We start from the raw sequence: 14,477 nt of genomic DNA on the forward strand, positions 1-14,477 counted from the left end.
TTTTTGGGTTGAGGGATTAGGGTACGTATATAATAATTTTTTTGGAATTCTAGAAAATTCGAAACGAACTATGAGAAATGATCGATGTGAATCAATTGAAAAAAAAGCATCGATTTGCCTAATTTATGAACGTTCAAATCTTATATGGTTCTGGATAATTATGATGAAGTTTATGTGTTTTTGGTCCGATAGTAAGTATTTGAATTGGGAAAAAAGTAGGTTTTTAGGTATCATAATATCTTTGAAAATTTTGTTTGTCATATTGTGCTATTTCTTTCTTGGGGGGGGGGGGATTAGTGTGAACTTGTGAAGGATTTAGAAAAAAAGTGGTGAAGCAATATCAAAAATCGAAATGAAAGAAAAGAAACGAATTGAAATTCAGGTGGATCTTAAATTCGAGGTGACGAGTTTCAAAAGTGTATTTTTCTCAAATGAATCATCGATTCTTGAAAAAAAAATTACTCAAAACTTCTTCTACCACCTAAATTCGACTCCCCGAATCGATTCCAACCATTTTCAGGTCGAGCTGGAGCCTTTAGAAAAAGTTGAGTTTTCTTCAGCGAATTTCAAATCGCTTTGGAGGGGGGTTTAATCAACTTTGAAAGCTAAAAATTAAATCCTGTAATAAGTGTGATGATTTTCAAATTCGCTGCAGGAAACTCAACTTTTTCTGAAGGCTTCAAATCGGCTTGAAAATGGTTGGAATCGATTCGGGGAGTCAAATTAAGGAGGTCGTAGAAGAAGTTTTGAGTATTTTTTTTTTTCGAGAATCGACGATTAATTTGAGAAAAAACACTTTTCAAACTCGTCACCCCGAATTGGAGGTCCACCTGAATTTCAATTCTTTTATTTTCATTCGGTTCGATTTTTTCGTTGGATTTTTTTTTATGAGACAATCTTGGATCAGCAGTGGGCTGGGTCAGTCGAGAGCCCCTAGCGGATGCACCTAATGGCGCCCTCAAAACTTTATCCCCTTGAGAATCTTCTCGTCCTGTTTTTTTCTCCGGTTCGGATACTCGAATATAAGTTGTGCAATTGATTTTTGTTTTTACGTATCTTCTTATTCAATTTCGCAAAAATTAGCCAACCTGACGTGAACAAAATTGGAAGTGCTTGGAGGGGGGGAGCGAAAAATTTGCCATCAGAAAAAATACCAATTTTGCCGAATAAAATTACGAGTTTTTAAAGTAAAATAAAAGATGAAATGGTCATTTTGCCAATTGATATATCGTAATTCGGATTAGTGCTTACGAAATTGTTATTTTCCTTTTTGAATTTACTGAAGTTTTATAAATGGATTTTTTTCGTTTAGAAAAGATATGGAAATCGACCCGAGCAAAGCTTGGGCGAAAGTTTTTAAAAAATTCTTCTACTTCAAAAAGTAAAAAAAAACAGTGTTTTTTGAAAATTTTATCACTTTTTTAGCTCAAAATTTTAGAATTTGAATGTCTGGTTTTTAAACATTCAATTTTGAAAATGAAAAGCAAGCAGGCTCGAGTGGAGTTGGAGCAAAAGTTAGTTTAGAGAAGTAGAAGAAAAACAATGTTTTTTCAGGAGAAAAGTGTGTTCTTTTGGTTTGAACATTTCTTAAAATTTGACGGTGATTTCCACTTGCGCTTTTCCTTCAATTTTTTTTGACCAGATGCGCTTTTCCAAGCCTGCTTCTTTAAATACCACTTGCGCTTCTTAAAAACCAATTTCAGGGGTTCTCAAAGTTTGGAAATTTTGCTAGTACGAGTATGTTTGTGCAAAGTCGTTCTTTTATGGCGTTGATAATGCGTTGATATTGGATTACTGTGCGGAAAGTACGCAGATCGATTGAGACCTCCTGCAGAAAATTTTTTCAATTTTTTTTTTGATTTCAATTTTTTCCGAGTTGATTTTTTGCAAAAAATATAATTTAATTTGTGTTTTTTTTTTGTTTTTGAAAATGAATAATGAATTTTTATGGTGAGTTCAGACGGAGGATTACCATTACCGTGTATGTAGACAGTACCTACGAGAGTATATTAAAAAAAAAAAATGCTCCCCTTGGTGAGATCAGACGGATTAGGTATGTTAGGTACGTAATAAAAATAATTCGTTCGTTCGTTCATCAGTTTGTATCTTTCAATTCTTTCAATTTTGGGAACACGTTCGGAATTTTAAACAACCGAAAAGCGCAAGTGGGTAAGAATTAATGCTTCTACTAAAAAGCGCATCTGACCAAAAAAAAAATCGAAAAAATAGGGGGAAAAGCGCATCTGGTATAGAGCCAAAATATCTATCAATATCTACTTTTGTAACGTTATGGCACCATTTAGTTGAACGTCGTTGTGGCACCAGGTAGCAAGTGAAGAAAACTTAGTCATTTTCGCGAGCGTTTTTCTGGCTACGGTTTATTCATTAATAAAAACCAACTGGTGCCTCTATATTATATGAGTATAGAGTGATGATTAAGGGTATAAGCAACAGCGCCATCTAATCGAAACATTTTACAACGAATTTTTACAAAAGAATACATCGAAAACCAATGAGACCTGAAAATGGTGCCACAACGTCTGTTGACTATATAATTTTACCAATATATTAAAAGGGACTTTTAAATGTCGTTGTGGCACCATTACAAAAATTTGCCTAACGACCCCTGGCAGTGCCCTGATGACATTCCACACGATTTTAAATAAAATACGTTGTGGCACCATTTGGTGGTGCCATAACGTAAATTTTGGTGCCTGAACGTGTGTAAAGTATATAAAATGGTGCCACAAGTACATCAATTATGAGTAATAGATTATAATAAAAGTTTGATCTAAATTTGAAAAAAATGCAGAGACCCAAACGATCTAACAGAAAAGGTTCAATCAGGGATCCAAAATTTTTTCATATTGTTTCGACATCCCCTCGTAATTTTTTTCGTATTCTGCGTTAATTTCTCGGGAAAGAAGTCCAAGATGTAGCAATCTATTTTTTACTGCTCTTTCTTTTTTTTCATAGATATCCCAAAAATTTGATTTTTTTTCAACTTTAATAAATATCCATATTTTACTAAGTTTAAAAAGAGGACAGGAGAAATTTTCGTGAATGATTTTTGTTAATAAAAATGTCTATTTATGTAGACATTCTCATTGTACTTACAATTGGATCCATCTCTGAAAAAAGTCAATCTTTTTTTTTTGAATTTTAAAACCATATCTTTGAGTATTTGCAGGGTGACCACTGTGACCAGTGTCCACAAGCCTGGAAAACCTGGAAAAGTCCGGGAATTTGATTGATCTGGAAAAGTCAGGGAATTTTGGAAACTCATACAGCATTTTTTACAAGAAGTCAGGGAATTTTGTAAAAGATTACTTCAAACAGATTTTTCCATTTCTCATAATGAAAAAATTCACCTTTGCTTTGCTCAGGCAATTTTTTTGCTAGTCGGTTTTGTTATACGAGTAAATTGCCAAATTTCCAGAAAGTCTTGTTTTTTGCAAAAATTGCTGAAGTCTTGCATTTTATCAACTTATGAGTTCTGAGTATCATTAATAAATCTCGCTCTGTTTCGCTTCTTTGATAAAAATGGTTAAGAAGCCCTGCTTTTTACTGAAATTATTGCGGAAGCCTCGTTTTCTGACAAAAATAGCAAGTCTCGCTTTTAGCCTAAATTGTCTAGAATTTTTTTTTTTTTTTTGCGGAAAAGATGCTAAGAATTGTGTTGTTTTTTGCATCCAAAAAACTCCCACTCTTTTCCAATAATAGTTCTAGGAAGAAGGTTAGAATGCTGCAAATTTTAAAAATTAGGGGTTTCCTCATTTTTGAACACCTTCTTGCCGGTCCCCTATGATTATGATGTCAAAATTATTCCTCGATGTACATTTCACTCGAATTTTCATGTTTTCGGATCAAAAATAGTCGACGAGCACGAGACCACAGCTAAATGCATGAATGCATTTTTTTTTTTTACATTTTGACTTCAATTCAGATTTTTATTTGCAATATAAAAAATCAGTGGTCTTTTCTTTTTTTTTAATTTTCAAAATCGTCTCCCCATGCCCTCCAATCAATTTCAATTTCAACTGTTTGATTCATTTTTTGTTGTCTACTAGGAATGTGTTGTTTTATGTAATATTTTGAGAAAGTGAAACTTTTTCTAACATGTCTGCAACCGAAAAATGATCATAACTTTTTGTCAAGCAAAAAGACAGTATAAAAATTTCATCTTGAATGATTAATTGATTTTTTTTTTCCTAAAAAATTTCAATATTTTTGCTCGATGCTCGAGAACGTATTCGTGATTTAAAAAGTTGTGCTTGTAAAGAAAAGCTTGTTTCAAGGATTTCAAAATATTTTCATTTCGTATAAAATACCCTTGAAACAACATTATTTTCTTTCGTTAGCTCGAGCTAAATGAAATTTCTTATTCTTACGGCGGTGGTACTGTTTCTTCGTCTCGAAACTTCGATTAACCAGGTGTTTCAAAACTGCAAGGGAAAAAAACACGCTGAAAATTTCACCTATACTTTTATGAATTTTTCATTGTTTTACTTTTCCGTCTCGCATCGCGTCTTGGAAAAGGAAATAAATTAAGAAATTTCATTATTCGCTCGATACGTTTTCCGTTTTGTATTCGAAACAAAAGTCCGATAGATGCGTGTATTTAAAAATGCGAGAAAAAAGTAACCGTGTGTGCATTTCCGGATCACGTGTTTGTATTCCTTCGTCGCGCTGTCGTCGTCGTCGGATTTTCCTGTCTTTCTGTCGTGCTTTATGCAGCTGAAAATAAGAAAAAAGAATTCAATTGGGCGATATAACTTATGGCGATGGATGAAAAAGCGAAAAAAAAGCTACAGGATAACAATACGTGTGCTTATGCTAGCGTGAAATTTTCATTCCTAATCAATGACTCGTATTTGAAAGGAAAGATGTAATACATTAATAAGACGCGTAGAAGACATCGTCTTGTACGTATTTCTGTCTTGATGCTGTTCAAACATTATTTTACTTTGGAGATGATGATGATGATGGTGAAGAAGAAACACAACACGAACGTAATTGGCATGCTAAATAAATTGCGAATATCCTATTGACTAAATGTCGTATGCGTTGTACATTTTGAGATGCTGTTCTATGTATTCGCTAACTAAGTTTATCCAAGTAGATGTGGAGATATGAACACGTCTGATAAAGGTATAACGAACGCGTCGAATGTGTACTCCTTCGAGAATTATTTTGTCGATGGCTTTTTGAATACAGAAGCGATATTGCCGATATTTACTGAAGGTATGCCATGTCAAAATATAATGAAGAGAAGTGATCGAGGAAGAGTAGTCGTAATTAAGGGACAGTGGAAAATAAAAGGAAAGAGACATTTATGACGTATAGATGACTGCTGAGCTGTGAAATAAATGAATAGAATTCATGATCATTTTATAACCTGGTAAATAAGTAGGTACCCGTACCCATATTATACATATACAAAAATTTTTGCATACCTCACTCAAGACATGTACTTACCCAATTCTCTGAAAAAAATGTGTACCCATACCGAATACCTGTACCTGAAAGCACTTGGGTTGGAAACCCTGATTTTAGCCATAAATTAATGGAAAATCAACAGATCTAATTGTGAGCAAAAATGTCAAGAAAATATTCTAGAAATTTGTTAAATGTGATGAAAAGCATAAAAAATATCAAACAGTCAATGAAACAGAATATCATTTTGTGAAATTGGTCGAAAAATTTTTAAGCCAGGAAGTCTACAAAGTCATAAAAGTCGTAAAAATATCGCAATTTTGAAAATAGGTCGCGAAAGTTGCTATAGATCTTCCACACTTTGAATAAAAACTTCCCCAGGTAAACACATCAAATGCTATTCGTTGCAAAAATTGTGGAGAAAATCACTTTTGATTCGCAGTTGAATCATCATCACAAGTTTATGACGTTCGGCATCTTGGTCTTTAACGTCAACAATCCAAGAACAGAAATTAAATTAGCAAATAACAAAAATATATACTTAACAACGAAATAATCTCAACAAAAGTGTAGCAAAATTCTTAAAAAATGAAAATATAAGGTATTGTTCAACAATAAAATTTAACAAAGCAAAACAGATATGTTATGTTATAACAAAGCATACTTTATATCGCTGCACAAATTAGGAACAAGAACAACTTTACACATGTTTCTTCATCTTCATTTACTTGCATGTACAGTAAAAGCTTGTTGTAATGCTCCTCCAGGGACTGTGAGCGGTATAAGCCAAAACATGTTATAAGCAAAAATCTCGTTTTAACGTTGAGTCGTTAATGAGTGTAATTCTGTAAATTCTCATTTTGAAGCAAAAAGGGTGTAATAAAAGAAGTGGAAATGAGAACTTTATCTTGAATTTGAACCACAAAACTGTTTTTTGTGGTCAAAATTTTCAGAAAGCTTTGCTGTTTTGGTCCAAATTTTCCAAAAAGTAATCAGTTGCTTACCAAAATTTTGAAAAATTTTACTTTTCAGTTTTCTTCTCAAGATTATGATAAAAAAATCTAGAACTCTACTCTGTTATAAAAACTTTAAAGACTTACCTACCTTTTATTATAAGAATTGTACTAGTAATCAAGCTTCTATTGAAGTTTGATACCGTTATCAAAAAATCTTGTTTTATTTTGGCCAAAATCTAAAGTAATTTTACTTGTTTGTAACCCACACAACAATTGTCAACATCGACATTTGCATCGACCATGTTTTTTTCCAATATACCAGTGTTAGAAAAGTGATCAATGATTAGTTATTTAGTAGGAATTTTCTGTCTGTCTGTAAATAAGCCAAGTTAGTAAACATTTTTGAAATTTTCTCATTATTTCTGATACCTCAACATGTGATGTCGACATGTTGATGTATAATTCAATGTTCAAAATTTACATCCACAACTGTGTCGACCAATTTTTCAGAATTGAAATATTTTTAGTGTTTAAAATGTCAGTAAACATTTTAAAATTTTATCTTGTTTGAAGAGAAGAACAAATTTTTGATGGCATTTACAGAATTATTCATTTTTTCATAGTTTGGAGTTGTCGATGATATGTAATATGTTGGTGTGAAAGTTGGTGGTCTACAAATACGTCAACACCAACCTTGACCAAATTTTCAAAGATTTCTCAAATTTTGAAAATGACGTTGATATTGTGGATGTATTTGTTGATGTCAAATTTCACATCGACATGTTGTCGACATGAAAATGTATTAGTTCAGTACTCTTAGATAAAGTATTGCACCTTCTCTATATAAGGAGTTTATGTTCAACTTCTTCTTTTGTACAGACTTTCTGTCTGTATCTCTCTCTGAGGTAGCCTCCGCGTCGTTGCTGATTTCAGCATGAGCAATGGCCACCTTTGAGAACTTTGAGAAGATCATTTTTGGAAAAAATTTTCATTTTTGAAATTAATTTTTCAACTTTTTTGTAACAAGGTATCGACGAACATGTCGATGCAAATGTCGATCCATCCACATCCGTCACATTTTATCCCACATGTCAATGCAAATTTCAACTCTCTATGTCGGACTAATTGTCAACATGAATGTCGATCAACATAGTTCGACAATTACATTGACAATTGGATCAAAATAGGATCAAAATTCACATCAACATGTGGTATCCAAAAGTGACGAATGTGAATGGATCAACATTTACATCAAAATTAGGATGGTCATTGTGATTTTTCAGTAAAAAGTGATCTGTGTGTTACGTAATGCTGTATGTCCGATTCAAATTCTGGCTAGAATCACCTTCTATTTGTTCTATAGGAAGTACATATTTTTAGTTGGTACAATAAATTGATCCCGTTTATAATAGCTTTCAATCTGAGGTATGTTGAGTGGATCAAGACCCAATGAAACTATGTAATAAGTTCTTTTGTTCTGTATCCATATATATGTACTTAGGTAATGCGAAAATCATGTGAAAAATCTTGTAAAAAATTCCTCTAAATTCACATTTTATTCGAATAAGTACAAATAGAACGACAAAATCACATTTGAATAAAAAGGCTCCCTAAAAAAATGTGAACGTTATTGGAAATCCAGTTTTTTTTTTCGTTAAAATATAGGGAGGGAACTGGTGGTACTGAAAAAAAGTGGTGAAAAAAAGTTGTGAATTTTGAATATCAAATTTTAGTGACACCCTGTAGGTAAGCAGACATCATCAAAAATTAAACAAATATCATCAAAAGGAAAGAAAGATTGTAAAATTAAAACAAATATGGTCAAAATAGGAAAAGAAGTCATCCCTTAAAGGCCAAGAAATTGTTACTTTTTATGAGGTATTCTACACTATGTATTATTTTTGTATTCACTTTATTTTTTTACATACTTAGTCATATTTTTCTGTACAATTTTAATATTTTTTTAAACGTTTATTTTTGTTGGTAAAATGTCAAAATTTTGTGGCTTTTTTCATTCTTCTTTCGATAGGTTACATTATTTTGTCCTTTGAACACTTTTTTTTGTCTGGGTAAGCTCTTCACTATATTGGGAATTCGATTTACTTAGTTGTAGTAATTAGTTACTTTCTCGCCGTGCCTTTTTTGTTGTGGTCTAAAATCACACTCATTTTGAAACTGAAACCAATTTTTGGTTACAAGTAGTAATAAGGTAGGTATGTAAGTATGTCTATGTGCTATGTAGCTTATTCTCCTATATGAAGCAGTTTTCAAAACAGTATTTTCCTAGGTCGGGATGATGAAAGAGGCAAATGAAATTTTTTCCGTTTATTTTATCAATTAGGGCAGCTTTGTACAGGGTAGAAAATGAAGCTCTAGTTTGTCGCGGCGCTTATGCAGCAGCATAATATTAAAACGTATAAAATGTTTAGTTTTCCAGATATTTACAGAGATTTAATTTTTATAACGAGGGTTTTTTTTACCTTCGGTAAGTTGTATAGAGGAATTTACGAACATTTTCACTTAACGATGAAAATATTTTTCAACGTGAAACAGCGATGATGAAGTATTCACTATGCAGCGATGCTGTTGGTTGATAATTGCGCGAGAATTAACCATAGAGATACACGAGTACACAGAAAGTAAGCGGGTGAAGCTATAAAAAAAATATGCGATATTTTTATGTAGGTGGATGTACAAAAAGATGTGGCGATATATATAAAAGAAAGCACGTGGAAGAGACACGATCGAGTTCTTTACCTAACGATTGTTTACACGAGTTAAGTATTTTATCAAAATATTATTCTAACAACAATTTATCATAAAGATGAGGAAGTAACATGACAAAGAGTGATTTCGCGGATAAATGTCGCGTATAGTTAGGCTGACGTTGCGAGTTGTGACGATACGATGGCGACTTTTTAAACGGCTGGTTTTTTCCTTTCGCCTTCGCCTTCGCCTTCTTCTTTTGATACGCGATAAATATGAAATACGACGGCTGAATTGTTATAGTTTTGGAAATGATGATGATGATGATGTTTGCGATATTACACGATGATGCGGGAAAGGAATTTCCTTCGAGAGAGCGTTCCGTAAAGGATAGACAAAAGAAAGGGGGTAGGGGAGGTGAACGAAATACTCGTAGCATCGCATCGGGTGCGCAAAACGTCAAAAATATGAATACGTCGTTTTGATTCATTTGCAAATTATAAATGAAGTCGGTTTTGTCGTTATTGTTGTTTAATACACGATGGTAGTACCTGTCATTAACAGAAGGCCTTTTTTGATTGTTATCTGCAACTTACATTTGATATTTGGACTGCAAAAAAAATTTTCTACTCTATTAGAAATTAATTTCCTCGTTTTTGCATTCGCTATCAACGCGTAGGTACTTGCGAAGAGAGAAAAGGCGAAAGTTTATAGAAGCTGTTTAATTTTTGAGCGTAGCTGGTTGGATTTTTTTAAAGTGAAATTCTTTTATTACCTCGAGCACTCGAAATATGGTAAAATACAGCGCGTTTTTTTACTCTCTTCCTGGAACTAGTATACTTTATACTATTTTTTAACTTAATGTTCTATGTGTTCTCGGGTGTATATATAGTGCTGATGCTGAATTTCTCTGGTATTTTTTTTCTCTTTCGTTTTTTTTTTCTTCTTTTCAGCCTTATCCTATTCTTTCTTTTATAATATAATTTTTTATCTTATTCGCGGCAACCTGCTTCTGGTACTTATGCAAGGCGATAGAACGCGAATAGGGATCTGGTGAATTATCATGGGATTAGGAAGTTTCGAACAAAAAGTTTATATGCAGCTTTACAGCTCTTTATACATTCTACCTTGGTACGTGTTTGAAATACCTTCACGAAGCAGGTACAATGCACGTAACTAAATATATGTATATTGTATACAGTGTGTTTCATAAGTGATGATACTCGGCTAAGCTTAGAGAGTAAGCATTAGGCAACCTGTGCTAAATTTAGATATGTGTGTTCGTCTGTACGTAAATGCAAGAGATATTTTTAAAGCTGTTTCTCTTTTTTTCAATTCCTACTTGTTAGGTTGTTGACAACTGAGACCCTTTGATTGTGATTTTTTTAGAATCGTTTTTCAAAAAAGATCAATATACCTATAGAGTGTTTGAATGTTTGTTGCTTTGACAGTTAAAAAACGTTGGTAAATTTAATTAAATAAATAATTGGACAAGAATTTGTAATTCAAATCAACGTTCCATTGATTTTTTTTCTGCGTTTGAATTGGTAGTGAATTCTTAAATCAAGGATTCATAGTTTATTTTTAAGAAAAAAATGTATACCTACTTATGTGAAATTTTGATTTTTCTGAATGCTTGTCCCAAAAATTTTCAATGAGTCTCCAAAAATCGAAGAATGCATTTTGGAGCATAAAATTTTGATTGTCCAGTTTAGAAAATTACTTCCAATTCGGATACCTCCTTTGAAGAATTTTTACTTGAACTTGAATATTTTATGATGGTCCAAAATTTTGAGAATTTCCAAACAAAAAAATCAGAGAAGTGCTGATTATCAGTTCTTACTCAAAATGTATAAAAATTCTCTGCTACTCGGCCTCCGAAGGTAAGACTACAATGAAACCATTTTACAGAAAGAAAAGCTACAGTTTTGAAACCGCCTTGAAACTGTTTTGAAACCATATTCAATTTTTAAATGATTTAAAACACTGTATGTTTCAAATCTGTGTGTAAGTGTACAATGTACATAATAACATTTCAAAACTATCTAAAAACCATTTTGTAACAGTTTTGAAATTGAAACCAATTTTTGATAACATTATGGTGGTAACTTTATTCTCGTATATGAAACAGTTTCAAAACAGTTTTTCCGAAAAATCAAGGTACAGACAACATTGAGAGGCTAGATAGACGGTTCAATGACCTTGAGAAGCCAGACAGGCAGACAAACGACTGTAAGAGGCTAGACAGATAGGTCAATGACTTTGAGAGGCCGAGGCCAGTCAGACGAGTCAATGACCTTGAGAATCCAGACAGATAAATTGATGGAAAACTAGAAATGTGAGTCAGTGACCTTGAGAGTCCACACTTGTGGGTCAATGGCCTAACGAGGAGGTTGGACAGACGGACGGCCTTGTGAAGCCATAAACACGGGTTAATGACCTTGAGAAGCCAGGCAGGCAGACAGACAGATAGGCAGATAAACTTAGGAAAACTAGACAAGTATAGGGCAGTGGTCTTGAGAGTCCAGACACGCGGGTCAATGACCTTGATAGATCAGCCGGACAGACGGCCTTTGGAAGCCAGAAACCACAGGTCAATGACTTCAAGAAGCCAGGTAGACTCATGACAGGATCACCTTGAAAGGTCAAATGACCTTTAGAGGCCGGACATGTGGGTCAATGACCTTAAGAGACTACGCAATATGCTAACAGACGACCATGAGAGGCTTGACAGCTAGGTCAGTCAGACGAGTCAAAGACCTTCAGAAGTCAGACATATAATTTTGAGAGGCTAGACAGTCAGGTCAGTGACTTTGAAAGGTCAGTCAGACGAGTAAATGACCTTAAGAACTTGAGAAGGCTTATGAGCTGGCATATGAAGAGACCAAATAGTCAAATATACGACCTTGAGAAGCTACACCAACGGGTCAGTGACCTTAAAAGGCCAGACAGATGGGAAATGATCTCACGTTAGAAAGCCACGCAAGCAGACAGACATCCTTGAACACTAGACAGGCACTCATGACAACCTCGAGAGGCCAAACAGGCAGATCAGTGACCTCAATCTCCCAGTTGGACTCCTCGTCCTCAATGACCTTGAGAGGTCAGACATGCAGACAAAATCGACTTTGGAAGCCATACTGACGGATCAATGACCTTAAGATGCGAGACAAACTGGCAGACAGACGACTTCGGGAAGCTAGACAGGGAGGTAAGTGACCTTGAGAGTTCACAAAAATGGGCCAATAACCTTAAGAGGCCAGATAGTTACAGTGAATGGATTTAATGTGATTTTTCACTGGCACCCCATCTCATGAAATGTTTTCGAGGAAAATGAGTTGTCTATATTATTATTTACTGGGTTGAAGCAGAATAGTTAGGTATTTGTAAATACCCTGTATAGTACATGTATCTCCTTCCCTCGCCCGTAGTTCGTTAAGTTGAATCGTAGAATTCATTCTCATATTCGACTGTACAAAATGATATGTACCTACAGCATGTATGTAATATCGTTAATTAGGGGCTGTATTTTTTATTTAGAAGGCGCATCTTTCTTACCTTCCTTACCTAGTCTTAATTAACGTGTTAAAAAGTCTCGTATATATGTATTACATAGGTAGAGATACACGTTTTAGATGCGTACGTACTCGTATTACGATGTGCTACATTGTAACGATGTGGTAGACGTATACAAGAGCCTGCGAGAAAGGATCTGGCAGTCTGAATTGTATTGTAGCGTCACGATAATCCCAACTAGATTAAATTTTTACACTTGATGAACGTGTCGTTTCAGCCGAAAGCCCGATAAAGTTGCGTGTTTTTCGAGCGTAAATATCGTGGTACACTCTACCTACAACCTACACGGTTCGAGGATCGCTCGGCGAAGTTTTGTTACATAAAATCTGTCATATGCCGGTTTCATTTGCAGCTTTGGCTCAAAGGAGTAGGTATATGATAGGTACACGAAATACGAGATATTTATTTGTACCTACTTAGGCTGACTCGTATTTGATATTTTTGAGAGGGTGAATATTCATGCGACGTGATTATAAAAGAGTCATGAGAGAGTGGTGTACTTGAGTACCTACTCGTAACTATAGGGCAGTTGAGTCGAGGAATTCTCGATTTCTCGAATCATGTTTACATTGGTACTATAAACTTTCTCGAGTTTCAGTTTAGAATATTTAAGTGTTTTGAAGACCAAAATGAGTCATTTTCTCTCCATTTTTATTCGCCAATTTCGAGTTTTCGTATCAGATTTTCATAAATTTTTCATTTTATATGAGCTTTTTCTACCTTCTGTCGCCCGTTAAATGAGAAATACTAGAAATAAAAAATCACAGAAAAGGTTTTTCTGAAATTCAAAGTCAATATTTGTTGTCAGTTCTCTCTTTTCTTTCAAACAAAAATTTTCCATGTGTCTATGTAATTTGAACAATTCGTCCACTTTTCCATACTATCTGAAAGGGAAAATACGTATCACATCTCGTATTGTTTTTATTCGGCGAATCAGGCTCTATAAAATTGTGATTTTTCTCGCGGCTGTGTTCAGGTAGATATGTAGTAGATACACGTGAACGTCGGAATACATGTTTCACGACGTAGTGAAATATTCACGTGCGAAGATGGCCTGTTCGTCGTACTGGTATAAAGAGAGATTGGTGAAAAAAGGAAGGTATTTTTTTTTGAAATACCTACATATAAAATAACGTCTACGTTAACAGTATTGTATAGCACAATAGGTGTCCTGTGTCAGAAAATATCACCCTTTGGCTGCTGCAGCATTGGAAAGGATTAACCGTGTGTTGGTTTCGGATTCTGGGTTTCTTTCAGCGGCGAATTGTCGCAAATAATTTATGACGGTAGATAAAATTTTATTCTTTACCTCGAAGCCATCTTTTTAATCCACGTGAACCCTATATACGTACACGGTACTTTTACATAATATTTAAGTACGTACTCATACCTCGCTTTACACTTTAATCCTTTTAAATATTTTACTTGGTTTTTCATTTTCTTAACTTGGGGATTTTGTTTCGCTACGACGTTGCATGCTGAAATGCCTAATGGGGGGGAGGGGTTTAGTCTTTTTTGAAGGTTTTCCAGTTGAGCTGGAGATTTTTTCGGTTTTGAAGATTTTTTGAAGCGGATTAATTCACTTATTTTAGTGTGATTCGTTTCTTTGAATTTTTAAGCATGATGAATGATTGAGGTTTGAAATGAGAATTTTATATTTTATGAAGACGGGGGGGGGGGGGGGGGGCATGTGACATATAATTACAAGTATTTTTTCAAAATTGAAGAAACGAATTTTCAAAAATTCGAAATTGGCCATTTTTGGCTATTCGTGCGTTTCCAGCGCAATTTTCGATTTCTTCA

The sequence above is a fragment of the Planococcus citri genome, chromosome 1 (assembly GCF_950023065.1).
Source record: "Planococcus citri chromosome 1, ihPlaCitr1.1, whole genome shotgun sequence".
Taxonomy (NCBI): Eukaryota; Metazoa; Arthropoda; class Insecta; order Hemiptera; family Pseudococcidae; genus Planococcus; species Planococcus citri.